The 16,386-nt window shown below is 38.9% G+C and overlaps 1 long non-coding RNA gene across 1 annotated transcript in view; it reads right to left on the bottom strand.

The window, feature by feature from the left end:
* LOC104660496 overlaps nucleotides 1-16,386 on the bottom strand; it is a 325,315-nt gene that overhangs the window by 144,529 nt on the left and 164,400 nt on the right. The window contains exon 4 of the long non-coding RNA XR_004055024.1: nucleotides 731-820. This is a non-coding gene — a long non-coding RNA (uncharacterized LOC104660496). The remainder of the gene's footprint in view (nucleotides 1-730; nucleotides 821-16,386) is intronic.

The following is a 16,386-nucleotide window of genomic DNA, read 5'->3' as shown; positions in this document are numbered from 1 at the left end:
CATGTGTCTTCAGAGATCATGTTTTTAACCTGCAGGCTTTACTTCTCATTTCACCCAAGATTCTTTCCTGCAGAAATCCAGGACAGAGCAAACTGTGTACTTTGTACAAAGCATCCTGGATAGGAAGCAGGAGACCCAAGCTTATATCAGGACTCTGCCCACAACTAGCTAAGAGCCTAGAAGTCATTCTTCTCTTTGGGCATCATTGAGTCCTCATCCATAATTTTCTTCAAGAACTAATGTTCCTTGAAGGGTTACAAGACATTCTAGAACAAATGCACTCTATGGTCAAATAAATTTAGGAAAGACTGAATAGAGTATCACTCTCTGTGAGATTCATATTGTCTGCATGTTAAAGGATCTTGACAGGGCTCAGAGCACAATATCTTAAAAGATGGTACCTTGGTATACAAGAAGTTTAAGCTGAAGGAAACTGGAAAAAAAAACCACAGAAGCAGAAAGGTCTCTCTGACCTTCTCTCCAAGTTCCACCCCTCCCTTCCAAGCAGGCCATAAACTTGAATTCCTGATGCTCTTATTCCCTGAAGCAGGCCATAAAACTAAGGAAGGTTACTCTCTGGCCCTCTTTCTCCCTTCTCCCCTAAAGGCTCTGTGACAGTGTCCTGTCATATACCCAGGGGAAAGGGAAGTCACATGGATGCCAAAAAGAAATCTGGACAAACAGGCCTTGCCGAGATCCTCCTACCCCATTTATTACCATCACACCACACCTTTTTGTCCTCCAATCATACTTTGGCATGACTGTCCGTAAATATACATGGTTTTCCCCTGTTTCTTTGCATCTTCATTTCTGAAGGCTCCTGTGTCACATAAAATTTATATTGAATAAATCTGTATTTATAGTAATACAAATATGAATGTGTTTATGTAAAATACATGACATTAAATACATTTGCTTTTCTTTTGTTAATCTGTCTTTTATCATATGAGTCTTGGCCAAGAGCCTAGTGATGTACAAGGAAAAAATAATTCTTTTCCTGAACCCTTACCCTCTAAAAGACCCTATGGTAAAAACGGTTTTGATTTTATTAAACCTACCATTTCCCAAAAGTGATTGATCAGAGAAACCCTTTTTCATACAACAAATATCTTAAATAACAGTAGATGTTCACGGACCACATTTCTGGAAGCAATACCCAAAAGTTCTGAAATTCTGTGAGTCTATTCCTGGTGTTCCTGCTCACATAGAATGTGGTGTGGCAGGAGCGGGGGAGCCAAAAATAATAACAAAAACAATAATAACAGCTAGACCTTATGGTACGTGCTATCATTAACTATGTGCTGGACTAGAAACCAGACACTATTCTAAATCCTTTACATTTACTAACTTAATCCTTATAACCACCCTATTATAATAATTATAGACATTATTATCCCCATTTTACAACTAAGGAAATTAAAGAGAGGCCCCAAAAAGAGCAATTATATGTTCCTTAAACTGAATCCTTTCATTGAGACTTAGGTTTTCCCACATGTCTTTAGAGTGTCAAGAACTGAAATAGAAGCAAGCCGTTTATATGTTATTTTGTTGCCCAATGTGCTTTATTTGCATACCAAAAGCATGCTGATGTGACTGTAATCTGCACTGTTGAATGTTTCTGACTTCCTTTTACTCTCCCTCCGTTTAGCATGGTTCACAGTCATTACTCTCTTGATCAAGTTACAGACAAAAGCAGACTCCAAATTAGGCCTATTAAGATTTGTTTTTAATGAGGAGATAATTTTTCTAACAACACAGGCCAGATTCGTGTGGGTATGATTACAAAATCAGGCCATATTGCAGAAAGGAAAAGCAGATTTTTGCCTGATCTTCAAATAATTTCAGCCAGCCTTGATTAACTTGATGACACTTAAAAGCACAAAGCAAATATAGGATCTGGGACTTCGGAGTGATGAAGCAATCACATGGCCTCTGCTCTGCTATGACAGTGGGAAAGTTTCTGTATCCGGGATTAGAACTTCTTAGAAGGCAAATGCTCAGATTTAAAATATTAGAAATCACAGAGGAAAAGATAAATGCATTCTTTCTACCAGTGTGAGCTTTAGAAAGAAAGCTGTCTCACTTCCCTTAAATTCATTTGCCAGTCCTTTTTGTCTTTCAAGCAGAAATGCCCTGCCCTGTGTGACTGAGGAAAAGGATTTGATAATTAACCCCAAGCTTTTGGGGTCTCTCTGCATGTGTTTTATTTTCATTTTAGTTATAATAATAATGTAAAAATAATCTTCTGCATATTCACTTTCTAAAATATTCTTTGCCCAAATCATTTATATATATATTTATAGCCCCTGCATACTCATTTTGTAAGTATTAGCTTAAGAAGTCTTTATCTGGTTGGGTGCAATGGCTCATACTCCTGTAATCCCAGCATTTTGGGAGACCAGGGTAGGAGAATCACATGAGCCCAGCAGTTTGAGACCAGGCTGGGCAATGTAGTGAAACTCTGTCTCTACAAAAAATACAAAAAAATTAGCTGGGTGCGGTGGTGTGCACCTGTAGTCCCAGCTACTCAGAAGGCTGAGGTGGAAGGATCACCTAAGCCTGGGGAGGTTGAAACTGCAATGAGCTGTGATTGTGCCACTGCACTCCAGCCTCAGTGACAGAGTGAGACCCTGTCTCAAAAAATAAAAAATAAAAAATCTTTACCTGTACCATAATAAATATATCAATTATCTCTTTATATTTAAAATCTACCTAATGTATCCATTCATCTGACACTCTTTTACAATAATATATACAAGGAGAAATTATTTGGGCCATCATGCCCCAATTTTGGTGCAAAGCCTCTTTCATCTCTCATTGTAGCACCACAATGAAGAGAGTGACAAGCCTCATTAAATATTTAAAGTTGTTGCGTAATTTCAACTTGTTAAAGTTGTTTGTGCAAAACCGAATTTAGCCTGAATGTCAAGGAATAGCTCTTAACCACAGGTGGGAAATGGAAAAGAAACCTTTAGCAAGAACAATGGTTAGAACATAATACATGACTCTACATGTAGAGCCGGACACAGCCAAATGGCTTATTTGTTCTGTATTAACATGGCAGAAACCATCATGCAGCATTTGGGGGCTGAGTGAATGAATCACAGGAAAAAAAAAAAAAAAGGCCCAAAACAGAAGGCCAAGTCTAACTGGTCCTTGAACAGCATCTCACCCCCTACACTCCATCCTGGCACACTCACAACCACACACTCTCACACTCACAGATGACTCAGCGTGGTCACTTGTACAAGGCAAATGTTCAATAAATGTAGTCTCATTTCACTTCCGTAAATATCCCCATTTCTTTCCGGATGCAGTCCTTTCACACAGTATTTTGGATTTCTAGAACTCTCTTTACCCAAACATTATATGGCTCACTTTTTCTCTGTCTTTATTTTTCAGCTCAAATCAATCAGAGCAGCTTTTCCTGAGCATGCTTCCTAAAAAGCATCTACCCAAACCCTGTTATTCTCCATCTTCTCTCCTTGTTTATCTTCAAACATAACACTTACTTGATTTATTCTTTTATTATTTTTGAACCTGTACCCCTTATTCCAGTGTATGATCTTTGAGGGTAGAGAAAATATCCATTTTACCCACTGCTGTATCTCCTACCCTTAATGTGATAAAAGAGACACTTTGTTTTCTTTACTTGGAAGAGTGTATTTTCTTGCTCGTCTCTCATTGGCCATTTTGATTTTCATTTCCTATTATAAATTGGTCTCACTGGAGACAAAAGTTGAGTTTTATGTGGATCCCAACCATCCTTTAATAAATGCCTGTAACCTCCTTCCCCATATATTTTGAGTGTGATTTTACCCACTCTCAATGAGTGTAGTAGGTAAAGATGTTGGAGAACTCTGTCCTTAGAGACGTCACTTAATATTTCTCCCAGATGAACTTACTGCCTCACAAAAGGACTCTTTGTCTTTTGAATTTAACCGGCTCTTTGTCTAGGCTGGCATCCAGCACCACAGGAGTAAAATGTCAATGCTCTCTATTTAATCAATGTTTTATTCTTGGCTTGTATTTCAATAGGGAGGGGATGAAACAGCAATTCAAATGTCATTGCAGATATATTTTTTGTCCCTTTTTCATTCTGGGTCTATGTTATGTGAATCTCAATAATTTAGAATTTATTTTCAATTTGTACAAATCCCTTGGAGAAATGTGCTATTCATTTGCTAAAAGACACAACAGCTGTGTTGACCTGACACCAAAACCAGGACTGTTTTTCCCCCAACCAAAGAGGTCATTTTATTACATTCAGCTTCTTTTTTTTTTTCAGTCAAAATTGCCAGACTGTATTGCTTGCAGACCAATGGTCCCCTAGGTTCATTTTGCGGAAGACTAATCTATAGTGATATTTTGGTAAAAATTGTTTCAATGAGCCAAAGAGTTTGAGAAACCGAGAATTTGCATATTAAAATTCTGAGAAGACCTGATAGAAAATCACCTAGCTTAATTTTGTTTAACTTTTAGGAGTTTCTTCATTTATTTGACTAGCAATGATTCATAAACTGTGGTCTCCATACCACCTGGGAACTTGTTAGCATTGCAAACGATTGGGTACCACTCCAGACTTACAGAATCCAAAACCCTACAAGGAAAGGGAGACTCTGCGATCTGTTTTCAGAACTCTTTCAAGTGATTTTGAGATATGCTTATGTTTGAGAATTACTGGAATGTGTGCTCCTTGTATTGGGACCAGCTTTTCAGATATCAGAACCATTGTATTCAAATCATCTCGGGAACTATTCAGTGGGTCTGGGATATAGCCTGAGATTCTGCACTTCTCCCAAGTTCCTGGGTGATGTTGATGCTGCAGGATGGTGGAGCACACTGTGAGTAACATGGCCTGAAGACATTTCCAAGCTAGCACAGACATGGCTGACATGCATGGGGATGACTACTTAGACAGGTTTTTACCATAGAAACTATGGGCCAACTGTCTCCTATGGCCCATCGGAACAGCCCTTCTTCACCTCTCTGTGTATGTTTGATGAAAGATGAGTGGAAATGGCAACTGGATGCTCCTCACCTGGCCACACCAGGTGTTCAAACATAGACACATGGGAAAAGAAGTGGTAAGGCCAGGCATTCTTGAATATGGGAATTTTTCTTGCACTTACAAGTAAAAATTAGTAGCTATGTGGTCTTGGGCAGCTTACATAACTCTTGAGAAACTCCAGCTCCTCATCTGTCAATTGCAACTATTAATGGCACCTGTGTTGGTAGCTGTATTGAAAGTTACCTATGTCATTCTTGTAAAATGCCTATACTGTGGTATATAGTAAATACTTAAATGACGATGATTATGATTCCATTAAACTGAAATATCTTAAAGTCAGCCTCATAATTCAATGGAAAAAAGGATGTTGGCCAGGCGCAGTGGCTCATGCCTGTAATTCAGCACTTCGTGAGGCCAAAGCAGGAGGATCGCTTGAACCCAGGAGTTTGAGACCAGCCTGGCCAACATGGCAAGACCTTGTCTCTACAAAAGTTAAAAAATTAGCCAGGTGTGATGGTGTGTGCTTGTAGTCCCAGCTACTCTGGAGGCTGAGTGGAGAGGTTTGCTTGAGCTCAAGAGGTTGAGGCTGCAGAGAGCCATGTATATGTACTCCAGCCTGGGCAACACAGCGAGTCCCTGTCTCAAAAAAAAAAAGGAATTTGGAAGCAAAGGTCAAATTATCTTATTTTTCCTTCATTCCTGGGGAATGCAAACTACCTACTTTCACCTTGATTCCCTTCTTACAGCTCCATGTGCTGAAACCACCTACCTAGGTATCTACTAAATTGTTAATCATGTGGTTTGTTAGTAGAATTGCCACTGATTCTTATTTTCTTCTTTATAGTATGACTGTGATAAAAAATAGTCTTATATAAAGGTTGACAACTTGCCTCATCTCAGAACATTCCAAGGGAGATTCCAGGCCTTTTCTTGTGTGGATCTAGGTAATGGGTAAGTCAGCCACATAGAAGAGGTTACAAGGATCTAGCTGGAAAGGCCAGAAGAAATGAGTTGACAGGTACTAAAGCATAGACATGGAGAGGAGACGGGACAGCTAGGAGGGGTCGGAATGTGGGGTCAAGTTTGAGGGAGAAGAGAGATTGTGAAAGAGTAACTGTTGTCTGCCGTGATGAAAGCAATTAATAGATAGCGAAGAGGGAATTTAGGGCGTTTCAGTGGTCATGAACAACATTTCCTGTCTCCCTATCTCTTAGGGAGATTTTGGTAGAAAGTTAAATTTATTTTCATTGATTTTTGGATGTCAGACTTGTGCTTTTGTTGAGTGTGACAACATGTGGAGACCGACCTTTCAGTCATTTTCAATAATACCAAATTGCAAAGTAATACCTTGGCATTTTGGTATTATTTCAGTAATATGTTTCCATATTTTAAAAATATAAATATTTATTACATTTATAATCAGAAAAAATAATCCCCACTTTTAATAAAAGATTTATCCCCTTACATTTTAAACATCTAAACTTGTCTAAATGAGTGAATCTCAACTCAGACTATTTCACCTTACCAAGGGACATCTGGCAAGGTCTAGAGACAGTTTTGGTTGTTTCAGCTAGGGGTGTGTTAGTGGCTTCTGGCAGATAGACACTAGGAATGCTGTTAAACGTCCTATAATCACAGGACAGCCCCCATAACAAAGAATTGTCTGGTCCCAAAGGTCAATAATGCTGAGTTTGAGAACCCTGGTCTAAATTATTAGAAATGTTCTCTCCTTGATTCCAACTCCAGTGTGTGATCTGAATAATTCCTCTGGATATAATTTATGCACTTTCAATAATCATAATTAAAAGGGGAAAATATTCTATATATCAGATAAGAAACATTAAGTATTCTTAGGCAACTTTTTCTTCCACTTTTTCTGCTATAGTAAGTACTGTGAATAAACTACCAATTTTGTCTGGAGACTCCTACTATGATAATAAAATAACCAATGAATAAAATGTCCAATTCTACAATATCAATTAGTTTGGAAATTTTCTTGCCAGTAACAAAATTCAGTTCAGAAATTTTCTTGTCAGTTACAGAATTCATGCTGACCTTCATCTGATTTGCATGGCCAGTGTTTTCCATGAAATTGCCATCTGAAGGAGATGCGGCCAAGCATTTGAAGAGGCAGTGAGGTCAACTGAGTAGAGCCTTGTCTAGTCCTGAGCTTGTTTCTAGGCCCAGCTCTACCACCAGTGAGCTCATGTCCTTGGGCAAGTCACATTACCTCTCTGAAGCTCAACTGCCTCATCTGCTAAATTAACAGGAATTGGATTATGTTCACCCTAAGGTTCCTTCTGGTTCACTCTAAACTTTAGTTGAGTGCCTTCTCCATGAGGAATAATGCCTCTCAGTTGACCTTTGAAAGGGCATCAAATAAAGTTCAGGTCAGCCTCAAGTTCAAGGAAGTGTTTGTGCTTTTTCTGAAAAAGTAAGAAATGGACAACAGTATGGCAACTTGCCACTGGCAAAGCAAATATTCTAAACGGAAATTTAGCATTTTCCTCTGCTAAGACAAATCTGCATCCAAGTAGAATTTGAAAAATAGTAAAATGTAGATTCCTGCTGAAAACAATGAATCAACACCAACATCTGTTGGACTTCTTTTTTTTTTTTTAAGTTCAGGCCACACCATATTATAAACCATGGTCAGTACTTGTTCACTCCCCTTATTATCTCCCCTCCAAAAACAAGTAAAATAACAATTTTTTTAAAAACAACATAAAAACAATTTGCATTGACTTCATTGTAACAGAATGTAAACCAAAACACATCTTTGAAGTTTCCTGCACAGATGGCTTGTCCCTGCTCTCCCATGGTAAATGCTAAGCAAAAAAGTGACTGAACCACAGGAAGTTGAGGAGACCACAAATATCTAACACCACATAGATGGCCGAGAACTGCCATCGACAAATATGAAATACATTAAACCAATGCATCTTTTCATAGCAGTCCATTTCTGGGTCGTTTGAGGCAAATCTTTTTAATTTGAACTTGTTGGTAGGTTCTTCAGTATCAGCAATAGGACCTGCTCTCTTGAGCCCATTTTTCTAGTGAGAGAGATGGATTTGTGCTGCTTTGTTGATGACTGACACCTGGTTCCCATGGTGACTTGTAGCAGCCATTTGTAAGGCTTCCTGAGGTTTGGACTCATGCTGGGCAAACTTCTTTGACCTCCACATATAGAAATACATTTGAAGTCATTACCCAGTAAAACTGCATACACAACCACACAAGCTCACACAGTAATCTACATACTCACAGTAATCTACATAAGACTTCCGTGAACCAATACCTTTATATGTGCAATGTGCTCTAATGTTTATATTCTTTTATTTTTTTCTTCTTCCTTTTTTTGAGTACTGGCCATGCTCCAGTACATTAATTTCATGACCCAGTTTGAAGAAAATGCTGTCAATCTTTTAATACAATTTTTAGTAATACTAATGATGATTAGTCCAAGGTCTTCTCTCACCTCTCTGTCCCCAAACCAAACCATACTCTGTCTAGTTTTCAGAGTGATGTTTTCAAAGTGTAAAATGTATTATGTATTTCTTCTGCTTATAACTCTTCACTGGTTCTTCCTTGTCCGTAGGATACATGCCTTAAGGCTCATTGGTATATAATTACCAGTCAGTCTTTCCAGCTTTAACTCTTCTACCCCATCTCTGCCCTTGCCTTTCCCATAACACATACCCACATACAGAGTTCCCCAAAGCATCACACCCACTTGGATCTCTCTTGGATTTATTCTTTATGCCAGTTCCTTCTGTCCAGATAATTGTCTCTACCCTACTCTCCCATTGCCCTCTCATCCCTCAGGCTGAAATGCCTGCCCTTCTTAATTGGGTCTCATGTCTTTGATCCTTTCATAACAATAACATGGGCTGCATAAACACATACAGAAAAGGCGAATAAACCATGCAAGAACTGACTCTTGAACAGTCTGACTTACAGCATCATAGAATTTTAAAGCCAAAAGTGACCATAAAAATTATTAAGAGAAGTGGTTGCCAACTTATGCTGTTTATATTTCAGGGGCCAATGATGGCCCCAATGAGTGTCTGAGTACTGTGGTTCAATATTTTAGAAAGTCCAGAGGAAAAGTGTCCACTAAGATGTTATAAGACTGAGCAGGGAACCCAACCTAAGATGGTGAAGAATATTCCTTCCCATGAAGGAATGATTCTAACGTGAGTCATACACGTTTCCCTCATTGTACTTGGTACTCCCCAAAATTATTGTTATTTGTCTGCTATATATTATCCACCTCCTCTAATTGCAATGTATGTTAAATGGGACTTGGACTATTTCGTTGGTCTCTATAGCCCCCTGGCCTTGTGGCAGAGTTTGGCAAACTATGGCCAACCAGCCAAATCTGACCCACTACCTGTTTTCTTTGTAATAAAGTTTTATTGGAACACTTCCAGACCCATTGGTTTACATATTGTTCGTGGCTGCCTATGTGATAAAACAGTGAAGCTAAGTAGTCGTGTCAGACACTGTGTGGCCCTCACAGCCTACACCTTTTATTGTCTGGCCCATTATGGAAAACATTTGCCCGTCCCTGTCCTTAACCACTGACTGACAAATATAAAGTGCTTAATAAACACTGATAGAATGAAGGAGTGGAAGAAGAAATGAATACATGTGGATACAGAGTCTAAGAAAATGCAGATAAATCAAAACTGTGAAGGGGATAGGACTGTACTTAGATTTTTCTTTCTTTTTAATCCTGTTGTATTTTGTTTAACAATATAGGTAGAGCATCCCTAATCTGAAAATCCAAAATCTGAAATGCTGTAAAATCTGAAATGTTGTGAGCACCAGCATGGTGCTCAAAGGCAATGCTCATTGGAGCATTTTGGATTTCAGATTTTCAGATTAGGGATGCTCAACCCATAAGTATAATGCAAATATTCCAAGATCCAAAACTATTTGAAATCCAAAACATTCCTGGCTCTGACGTGGAGATTTGCATGGGGAGGGCATGGGGGTGAGGGGAGGAATTCTTTTGAGATGAAATTCAATGGGAGGTTGCAGGAAGGAGAACTGGGCAGAAGGAGATGCTGAAGTATAATGCAGTCACAACACAGACTTCAGTTGCTCCCAAGGGATGCTCTGAAACTAGAATGGTCCCTCAGGTCATCTGACATCAGGGGACTGGGTCTTTATACACTTTATACACTTCTCCTTGCCCTTCCACCCCATGCACATTTTGACCAGTTACTGGATTGTGAGCTCTAGAGAGTGCACATGGTCTGGGACAAGCCACCATTTGGCTGAGGACAACTCCTAGAGAGAGAGACTCCAATAACCAAGACTCTGAGCTTCCAGCAGTTGGAGGTCAGAGGAACCCCAGTCCTTTAGGAGGAATCCAAGCAGCATACAGTGGCATCTATTACTCTTACCATCTCTTCATCCTTAAACATTTATGGGAATGATATTTTTACTCCATATCACATGCAGCTGATAATTGTGTTTGTGTGTAGTTTTGTTGGTTATTAGAAAAGGGTGGCATATTTGCATAAAGAAAGGGCATGTGTTGACAAGAAATAGATCTACTGCTTTAAATTCATCTCGCAAGTGGTTTTCATTGAAATAGCAGGAAACTAATGTCCTTTTAAAACTTTATTAAAATCATCTGGATATACTCAACCTAATAAAAGCACAGTGCATGGCTGCTGGACTTCCTGTAGCTTTAGATATGGAGCAAAAAGAGGCTTAAGTGATATTGTACATGTGAAATTATATAGAAAGATGTTATTAGCTTAAAAAATATGTCTTTTATGAAGTAGATTCACAAATAGCATTTCTGCTGCATTTCTGGTGGCATGACTTTTGCATCCGTTGGCATTTTTTTGCAGTTCGCCTCTTTCTTTTCTATGTGTTCATATACATCAGTGCCATTTTATCAGGGCTGCTGCCTCATCTTGTTCAGTTTAAGACATTTCACCTCTCGCTCAAGAAAGATCAATTATGAAGTGAACCTTACAAAGAGCTGTATCATCCTGAGCTTCAGAATAATTTTATTTCCTCTCCCAAATAAAAGAGCAAGTTGCACCTTCATCATAAGTGGATGCTACTTAACCTAGCCATGTTAATGGCTAACTGCAAAAAATGGGAGTTCTGGGAGGGACAGGGTAGCCACATTTAATGAGGTCACTCAAGTGGCCATGTCTCTTTCTAGGGTATTTCATCTAGTTTACCAACGTCTGGTTAAAACAAAGAAAAGTCAGATTTTCCACCCTGTTTTGAGTCGCTTTAGAAAAATACCACACTTTAATATTCATTAAAAACATAAATGCATGTAAATTCATACACGTGCCCCCAAAATCCAGCATGCAACCTCAATTGCATTTGATTCCAGGGCTTTGAAATGCAAAGAAAAACACCAAACACAGTGGGTAAAAGTCTTTTGCAACAGGGAACTAGGAGGAAGTCTTGAATAGCACTACTGTGGCCAACATATACAAGCTTAACATTACTTTTTGAACCTATGGCCATATGCATTAAGATGAATATTTTGCCTGTGAAAAGTTAATGTCCCAGAGCTCTTACAACCATTGTTTCTTTGTGAAATGGAGTAGGCAAAATGACTTTTTTAAATGCACCCTCTTTGGCAAATAGATTGATTCTCGTCTTCTGGCTTATGCTACTAGTTGGAGAGGCCCCAAAGGACCATTAAGCAAATGAACAAATAGGTACAAAAGAGCCAACCAGATTCACAGGAGCATAAAGATGGATGAAGCCAGTGAGTGAGACCAAATTTTGTCCTTGTGTGAAACAAATAAAATATCTCTTCTGTTTTCTTTTCATTTTTTTGTTTTTGATCTTTTAAAAATGTAAAGGCTCATTAATCTTTTCTTGGCTAATAGATGGAGTTTTATATAAAGAAGGCTTATTATGAAGGCTAAAGTAAGAAGAGCTAAGCTAAGGAGGATGGAGCTGGTCTGGAAGCTCTGTGAGTTATCAGATAAACGTTATGTCTAGAGGAGAGACTAAGACAACCAAGCCTCATGGGGCCGCATATCAATTTAATTTTGATGAATGACCAGGTCGGTAAATATTATTTACGTTACTATGTAAGTTGGGTCTGTTCCATTCATGCGTGGACAACCCACATAGTCTGCTGTAAAATAGCTTTGCAAGTAATCCCCATGGGCTTGCTTTCCCCACTGTTAACTCACAATTAGAAGGGTAATTAGTGATGAGGGCACTTTGCTTTTGAACTAAAAACAAAAACATGAGCAAACTACTCAGTAATCTAGAGTTGCAGCAATTCTTGAACCACAAGACCTCCAAATTATATTCTCAATAATTTACATAGGTGGTAGTATTACTTTTCAAATTTTGTTTCTGCTTTTTAAAATAAAAATACATATAGTTTGAGTATCCCTTATCCAAAATGCTTGGGACCAGAAGTGTTTCGGATTTTGAATATTTTTGGACATTGGCATTATACTTATGGGTTAAGCATCCCTAATCTGAAAATCTGAAATCCAAAATGCTCCAACGAGTGGTGCTCACAACGTTTCAGATTTTGCAACATTTCAGACTTTGAATTTTTAGATTAGGGATACTCAACCTACATTGTTAAACAAAATATAACAGGATTTAAAAAGAAAAAAATTTCTAAGCACAGTCCTATCCCTTTCACAGTTTTGATTTATCTGCATTTTCTAACACTCTGTATCCATGTGTATTCATTTCTTCTTCTCCTCATTCATTCTATGACTGTTTACTAAGCACTTAATATTTGTCATTCAGTAGTTTAGGCCAGGGATGAGCAAATATTTTCCTTAATGGACCCGATAGTAAAAGGTATAGGCTGTAAGGGCCACACAGTGTCTGACACAACTACTTAGCTTCACTGTTTTATCACATAGGCAGCCACGAACAATACGCAAACCAATGGGTCTGGAAGTGTTAGAATAAAACTTTATTTACAAAAAACAGGTAGTGGGTCAGATTTGGCTGGTTGGCCATAGTTTGCCAAACTCTGCCACAAGGCCAGGGGGCTATAGAGAGAGACCAACAAAATAGCCCAAGTCCCATTTAACACACGTTGCAATTAGAGGATGTGGATAATATATAGCAGACAAATAGCAATAATTTTGGGGAGTAACACGTATAATGAGGTAAATGTGTATGACTCATGTTAGGATCATACTGTTACTATAGTTCAGTGCTAGGCTTTACTCAATATGATTTTGTGAATGCTGTCTGTGCAGCTACTCAAGTTTCCTATTTTCTGATGTCCATGACCTCCTAATATCCTGCCCAGTTGCTATCCCATATTTAACTAAATCCTTTCACTATATTGCACATTTAATTAAACCTAACTTATGGGCATACACGTACAGGAACAAATAAATCAATGTATAATGTGTTCATCTGATAATAAACTTTTTCTCAATTACTTGTTTCTACTTCTGCCAGAGAAGCCCAACATTCTAGATCAGGAAAAAGGCACAAGTGAGGAAAGCCAATGTAGAAAGTGTTTGCCCTGCACTAAGAAAGTTTTAGTTAGCTTCCGGTTTCCTACAATTTCAGGGTGTAAATCAGAATGCAGATGGCTAGGGGGACCAGAGAAAGGGGGCAGACCAAGGGGACCTCATTCACACTTCCCATTCAGGGCCAGTATATTGCTACCGGGCAGCAGCCCCTCACTATTTAATCTGATAAGAATGCAATATCTCAGAAAAAGATGCTCATCTTCAAACCCATCAAGCACTGCTTGAGAGCCAACTGGAGGCAGAGCCCAGTGTATGGCCCTACAGGATGGAAGGATATACTGATGAATATGATAAAGCTCTTTCTAGGTAGAGACAGGGACCTGCAGAGGTCAGGTTGTTGGAAGCCAACTATGTCAAATAATAGAATATGGGGAAAGCAAACCTTTCCTTCCCTCTGGCTCAATGTTCAGCAGAGAGGGAGGGCTTCATACCCCACTCCTCAGGAAGGAGAAGTATGGGAGCAATGCTTCTCTTCCAGTCGTCTCATTGGCTCTTCCCCTGGGGAGAGGAATAACCTCTCTGTTAGGGGTTTTGAAGAAGCACGTGTGGAGCAGTGATTTCTGAAATCTCCTCATAAATACTGACAATGACAAACATATATTGGAGTTTCTATGTGCCAGAGATCAATATTTGCACTCATTCAATCCTCACACTTGTCCTAGCAGGTAGTACGACTATCATTCCCATTTTACAGATGAGGAAACTGAGTCACAGAAACACTGAGAGACTTGCATTACTGCTTCGCTGATGAATGGCACAGCCAGGATGACTCACAAAGTCTAGCTTCAGGATTCAGGCTTTCAACTTCTCTGTTCTGTGATTCACCTGAGGAAGGAGCGTGTTCTCCTCAGTTTTTCCATGATGTAAGTAAACCTGGGTGAGGGCCAGCGTTCATGTCTTGCTCATACCCTTTCTGAGGGAGGCAAGGGAGAAATTATGATGTACAGATACACAGGTTTCATTGAGTTATCTGTACCAATCACTAGATTTGGCAGAAAAGCCAATCCACATTCCTGAAGTTAGCAATATCAGCAATAAAGCTAATTATTTCATCTCTCTTGGTTTGACACATGTATCTGTTTACTCAAATTTTGGTACCCAACTTAGAGGGAAAAGGATGTAATTAAATCTCATCCTAAACCCCAACATAATATAGGCATGAGTAATAACAGTAGTAAAAAGTAATTAATAATAAGTATGATCTTACAGGCATTGTGCAAAATACTTTAGATGCATTCTCTCTTTGCATCTTCACCACAGTCCCATAGAGGTGAGTACTACATGTTATGGAAGACAACAGAGGGCTTAAATTTGAAGTTGACAAAAGCACTCTTGATACATAAAAGGGCAATGACTGTTTTATTGGCTATGTAATATATTAATAGCCAAATGCAATACTTGCTTTCAGTGGTCTTTGACGTTTACTCACACAATTCTGCCTTTCAGAGTCACTCACAATAGTTGATAATTAATATTGTCTGAGAGCACTCAAAGGTCAAAATAACTCAGATCTACTGGCCAATAAATAACAAAGAGTGAGATTAAGGCACGACATTCCATTTGAAAATCTCTCTGATCTGTCTACTTATCATATTCTTTGGCATTGCCCCAGAGCAAGCCACCACTACCTCTCACTTGTGTTGCTGCAACTGCCCCCATCTTGTCAACCATATATGTTCTTGTCCATATCAAATGCCTTCTCCATAACGCAGATAGTGCAATGTAGCAAAGGTCACTCTCTTCCATAGGACATCCAATGTCTTGCAATTTTTCTTAGGATGAAGACCAAAATTGTCAACACATTCTCCAAAATCCTGAAAGGTCTAGCACCTAACTGTCTTTCTGGCCCCATCTCCTCCCTCTCCCATTTCTGCACCCCAGCAGAATTCCTTAGCTATCCTGTGCTCTGGCCTGACCTGCTTATTGTTCTCTCTTTCTGAAACATTCTCCCCAGTGCCAGTATTCACATAATATAAATATACTTACTCTTCAGGTTTCAACTTAAGTACTGTTTCCTTAGAATTTCTTTCCCGCCAGTCCAGAACCGTAGGTCTTACTGTCAGAGGTCCATAGACTATCCTCTCCCTATATTTCATAGCACTTATTTAAATTCATATTTATGTGAATTTTGTAATTATTCATTTTTTTGTAGGCCCTTATCTAAAATAAATCTCCTTGAGGGCAAGATCAAGTCTGTCTTGCTCACTGCTGTATTCTCAATGTCTAGCCTGGAACAGCACCTGGAACACACTCATCCAGTAAATATTGTTTAGTTAAGGCCACTGAATGTAGTTGTGCAGGCTGTGTACTGCTAAGCTCCAGGGGCTCCATCCACATAGACAATGATATGAACAGTGCTGCCTGGAGATGCACAACACAGCAGTCCTGTACTGAGTGAAGGAATGAATACATGAATAAATCAATGGTAAGTGAATGAAACCATTGGTCATTGGTACAGAATTGTCTCATTGGGGAAAACCAAATTTGATGTCCAGTATTTCCTAAAAACTACAAAATCCTATGCAGTTGTATATACCATCATGTATGTCTCACAGAAGCAATTATTTTGGTATTTTGTGTGTTCTGAATGAGATCTCTTTTACCGCCATTTGAATTCCATGTATACTTTTTCATAAACTAGAACTTGGGTTCATAATCCTCCAGGCACCAGTAAAAAGTCCCACTTTGGCTTTTTAATTGTACAAGCACCTCATTTTTGACTTGCAGGTGAAAAAGCTGAAGCTGCGTTCCATTTGTGAGCCAAAATACATTTGTAATGTGGCATTTTTATTCAATAGGACCCACGAGTAATATCTGCAATGTATTATAATGTGCTGGTAAATTACATACAGT

This window comes from Rhinopithecus roxellana, chromosome 1 (genome assembly GCF_007565055.1).
Source record: "Rhinopithecus roxellana isolate Shanxi Qingling chromosome 1, ASM756505v1, whole genome shotgun sequence".
Lineage (NCBI taxonomy): Eukaryota > Metazoa > Chordata > Mammalia > Primates > Cercopithecidae > Rhinopithecus > Rhinopithecus roxellana.
The sequence above is the reverse complement of the archived record's forward strand: the minus strand, read 5'-3'. Positions and strand labels throughout refer to the sequence as shown.